The following is a 5,406-nucleotide window of genomic DNA, read 5'->3' on the forward strand; positions in this document are numbered from 1 at the left end:
CTTTCCCTCTGTTGGCTCCTCGTCCTCTCTGGGCGTTCTGTCTTCTGGTGATTTTCTCCTCAGCCTTCATCACACTCTGATACGCTTCCTCAGTGTTATTCGATGAAAAAACACTGATTTCATCCAAAATATCCAACCTTAATCAATTAACATATCTAGCTGTCCCTTCCACTGTATCTTTTGTATATCCGGCCCGCAAATTCACTCGGTAGAACTCCTCCGTATATTCCCTTACCGTTAATCCTTTCTGCCTCAGATTCTGCACCTGTCTGTGCAGCACAATCTGATAGTCCCTTGGCAAAAATCTGCCTTTTAAGTTGGCCACCATCCTTGACCAGGTTTTGATCGGTAGTTTGTTCATTCTTTTCCTCTCGTTCTGGACATTGTCCCACCAGAGGGCTGCGTGTCCTTTCAATTTCGTCGCAGCGAACCGAACTCTGCGGTCTTCGTTGATTTCCTCGCACTCAAAGTACTTATCCATCTCACTAATCCAATCTAGTAAGACTTCGATAGACAGGCTGTTGTCATACGTCGAGAGTTCTGGCTTGGGTTTACTGCTTGCTACTAGAACAGACCTCAACAATCTCACTTCTACATATTCACCTTCTTGTCCATCTGCTGCTGCTTCAGGTTCTTCCTCACTCTCGTCACCTATCTCTGGGTCTCTTCGTCTACCTACCTCTACTGCCTCCAAACGGGCAGCAAGAATTTGAATCTCCTCTCTCAATCCTTCATCTGCCAATCTGCGAGCACCTCTACCACCTCGGCCAAGACCTCGTCGCCCTACTTCCATATCCTCAGTCAACTTTACCTACTCTGGTACCACTTTGATGGCACCCAGCCCAACACCTTTATAAAACTATAATAGGTTGATGATTTGTTATGTTTGACAAGCGTATGGGAATGATTTCTGTAATGGTTGCGCAGTTGATTAAATCATATGACAAGGTTGAGACATGTATGAAATGCAAAGGATATTTTAACTTACGGTTGGTGTGACATTTAATGAGTTCATAATGGACAGTACTTGCCTGGGTATTTGCGCTTTTCGCTCGTTCCTAGACTCTTCTCTCGGGTTGTTAGCTCTTTTGGTCATTTGCCATAGTTTGTCGTGGGTTTGTTACCCAAGCTCTGCAAGACTGAATATGTGGTTTTGTTGTAAGTCATGGGCGTTTCTGCTGGTTTGTCTTTGTGTGCATGGTAGCGTTTGCTCCTTGGTCTGTAGATTATTCTAGCTCGTCCAACGGTGACTTGGTAAGTTCTCTGTTGAGCTTCAATTCCTCTCTGTCACAGTGTCTATAGGCTACCACATATAAACTTTGGCACTGGTATTCTTATTACAGTTGGCATTTTCAATGGTGGCTTGTTCGCAGGTTGGCTCAATGGCTTCCTTCGGCTTCCAGAGCGACTCTCAGGTATTTACTCTGTCCCTGCTGCAGTTACCAAAGCTTTCTCCCTTAATATTTAACCTTGCTTGTTCCTTGCTCGCCACAGCTAATCATTGCTATTGCTGGAATGTCCGTTTATGGCACTATTGCAAACTCTCAGGTATGGGCCACGGTTCCTTTCAACAGTTCGGTTTTCTTCTCGTTCTGTATTTTCTTTCTTGTTGTGTTGTTTTCGCTGACATTGGCCAACGTTGGTTCTACAGGTACTGAGGGTTGCAGTGGGAGGGTTCATCCATGCTCTTATCGGCTTTGTCCGTTAGGCTCTGCCACTCCTCAATTTTTTTGTTGGTTCTTTGTCTAGTTTTGTCAACTCTGGTTTCCACTGGGTCTTGGTAGTTTCCTTGGTTTGTGACTGTCAAACTCTTTCAAACCCTCGCTTATGGTTTCATCGTTCTCAGTCTACGTGTGTTCTGCTGTATTTGTATGTCGGGGTTGAAACCCTCTCCCAGGGTTTGTAATCCAGGGTTTTGTTTATATACAACCCAGTTCATTATTTCTGTTCCACGAATCCTTGCGGTTCTGGAAATGAGGACAATACAAAATGATTTAATAATATAAATTTTAATTTACCGAGAATCGTCATGACTTGTATTCTCCGGTCTTGTCGTTGGGACTGCTATTATGTGTTGTCGGTTTATTAATTGAAATGTTTTGTGCCACCTTGCCGAATGTTGTAGACGTGTTGATGATTCGGTAGAATTAATGACTGTTTTGTTCGAGCTTGACTTCTTGGCCGGCAACAGTTCTGGTTTATGTTTACTCCTAGTGTCATCTTCGTCTCTGTTATGGGAAGACTGCAAACTCTTTGCCGTTCTGCTCCTTAATATGGTTAATTGAATTGATTACTCTTCTCGGGAAACATAACAGAAAAGAACTATTTTATAGATCCTGTAGTTAGTAGCTATACATATTCAAACTGCTTTTAGTCGAATTTTAATAAATGAAAATAGACATACAGATGGACAGCAATCTGGATTTCTCTGTTGTTATTCTTTTTACTAGAGTGCGAGTGGTCTTCAACTAAACCCCTCTATCATTTAGTCATGTTACATTTATAGTTTTCCGTTTCAGTTAATAAAAGCGTACAGTTGTGCTTTTCAGTTAAACTGTTACAGTTATTTAGTTGTTGGTCCTTTGTCCACATTAGGACAAGATTTTCTTTCCAGATACATTGTCATTTTCCTTTAAAAATGACAGAATAATCTTGAACTGTTAACAACAGACAAACACTTATTCCTATCTGTTCAAGTACCTTTAACTAGTTGAAAGAGAATAAAAGTAAAAAACCCTACCTACTTTCCTGTCAATCAACATAAAGACTATTAAAAGTACAACTTCACCCGATCATGGTGAGCTAGATGCTCCTGCATCATATTTGTTTCTAGTTATAAAGTGACATGTCATAAACAATACACCGGCCATAGAGTGGCATTTTAGTTTAACCTAAAAGAGACGTCTTTGTATCTAGTTATAAGATGACATTTCATAGTCCCACCGAAGAGTAGGGTGTGACATGTCATAGACAATACACCGGCCATAGATTGGCATTTTAGGTTAACCTAAAAGAGACGTCTTTGTAGCTAGTTACAAGATGACGTTTCATAGTCCCACCGAAGAGTAGGGTGTGAGATAAGGAAGAGGTGAATCAAAAAAAATAGGAGGAAAGAAAGACGCATTGAAACCAAGGATTAACAATGGAAAGAAAAATAAGCCATATGTTTTAGAATATAGAGGTTACATTTTTAATTTTAATAAATCATATTTTAAAAATAAAATAAAATTACTTTAGAGATAATTAATTTATAATAATTAGTTTTAAATATAAATTAAAACAAAATAAAATAATAGAAAAGTTTAAACTTTAATAATAATAATATCTATTTCAAGGTCACGACTAAGCCGATTTGTGTATGAGACCTTTTTGTTTGTGGGACAAGGGACCCAGACCTTTTTGTTTGTGGGACAAGGGACCCACTTCCGCGCATCTATTTGACTGTTAAGTCTATGAAAACATACATACTCTAACCCCTCTGGTTTTGAACTTGTAACCTCTTATAAAAAACACATTTAATTATAACTTAAACTATAATTTAATAATATATTATTTTATTTCTACGTTATCATTTCAAATTTATAATTATAATTTCTATTTATTAAAAAAATATAATCTTACAAACTTTAAGAATCTTAAATCTTCAATTAATAAGATAATTAAAAAATTACCCATGTTATGACAATATATTTAATATACTAAAAAATATTGTTTTACAATACTCTCCTCAGGTGAAAAATCTATTATTTATTTATATTACTTTTATCTTTCATTTTATTTATTTATTATTAACGGTTAGACTTCCCAAATTTAAAAATAATGATTAAAATAATCAAATTAACATCCAAATTCAAATAAAACACTTTGTATTAATTACTTCATGTAATATCATTGAATAAAATAAAAATTGCGAATTTTTGAGCCAGAAGTCCCTGCCTTTTTGGTAGGAAGGCATGGTCTATAAAACTAAGTTCAAAGCAATTTTAAGGCAGCATAAGTTCAATTGTGAACAATGGACAGTTGAACCATAACTAAGTTCAAAGCAATCAAGCCATTGTAGCATAACATAAGTTTAATTTGAATAATGGACCGTTGAATTAGGAAGCATTGTGATGTGTTAAAAATTTAAAAGTGGGAGTGTTTGAATAGTGTTTTTATATTAAAAATAGATTTAGTATTTATTTTGAACTTGTGAAACACTCTAAATCTTAAATTTTAACTTAAATTTACAAAAATTTCAATATTTTTCAGAAAAAATTTAAAAACTAAAACAAAATTAAAAAACATCCACCATATGATTAAAAAAAAAAACCAACAAAAAAAACCGAAAAACACCATTTACTGGGTCGTCATTGAATCTATCCCGTCTAGCACCATTCATGAAGCAAGTACACCCTCAAATGCATTGTTGACAAGGACTGCCACTGAAAGCTGAAGATCTTCTGTTGTGCTGGTGAGAGAAAAGAAAGCTGATGAAAAATACGAAATGAGCCCCGCATTTTCAGGGACTGTTTTTTGTGCCGCGAAATTCAACGAAGGTCAGAAGTAACTCACATGCTAGGGGTTATCTCTACAATAATTAGCTATTTATCATTATATATACACGTCCAAAATCTTATAAATATTCTTCGTCTGTCACATGTCTGTATATGTTTTGATATGAGTGATAAAATAACTTAAATTATAGAGTGAATTGAATTTGATTTCTTCTAGAATAAAATGTGGTCGTTCTTATTGGGATGACATCGTATGACTTTCGTTTCTGGTCATCTGAAGGAAGGGACGACGAAAATGTCGCTAAGAAGTAGAATCAAAGTCATACGGATGAAAATCAAACGGTCGTTATGTTATTTCCACGATTGAACGCTGGAGAAGGTTGAGCTCCATCCTTACCTAGGTTAGCCCATCTCTTTTCTAAGTTTGTCTTTAAAAGTTTGCAACCTATCGAGTTCTGATTCCATGCTTTTCAGAGTTTTCTAGGTTAATTTATTGTTACAAGTATTGTTTTGCTTTTACTGGAAGTAAATGTCCTAGTTTAACGAGGCTATAATTTTGCTGGAAGAATAATGGAAATTTTGGCATGATTTTGAGAAAATCTGCAATAATTTTTTGGAAATCCGAGTTATAGTGATCAATTTTTAGGATTTTGAGTGCCCCAAGGGGTTCTTTATGGTATTGAATCCATTTACACCATCAAAATATGTTTTAAACACTCTGAGCATTATATTTTTGAAAGCAAATCACCGGATTCAAGCAAGAACTTTGTGTAGCTTCAGTAGACAATGCTAAAGGAAACATGCATGAAACTTCATTTAATTACATAGAAGGTGTCTCTATGATGGGTTTGGTTTGTAGGTTTTAACCCTATACAAGAATTATCTGCAAACATATTCTTAAAACATACAA

The 5,406-nt window shown here is 36.1% G+C and overlaps 1 long non-coding RNA gene across 1 annotated transcript; it reads left to right on the forward strand.

The window, feature by feature from the left end:
• The first annotated feature begins 1,100 nt into the window (after positions 1-1,100).
• Positions 1,101-1,840, forward strand: LOC149200079 (uncharacterized). Its single transcript, XR_016253331.1, has 3 exons — positions 1,101-1,415; positions 1,495-1,548; positions 1,652-1,840. It is a non-coding gene; the product is annotated as an uncharacterized LOC149200079 (long non-coding RNA).
• The last annotated feature ends 3,566 nt before the right edge of the window (positions 1,841-5,406 follow it).

This window comes from Pinus tabuliformis, chromosome 2_1, assembly GCF_031772625.1.
Source record: "Pinus tabuliformis cultivar Carrire ecotype Pingquan chromosome 2_1, CPIR1, whole genome shotgun sequence".
Lineage (NCBI taxonomy): Eukaryota > Viridiplantae > Streptophyta > Pinopsida > Pinales > Pinaceae > Pinus > Pinus tabuliformis.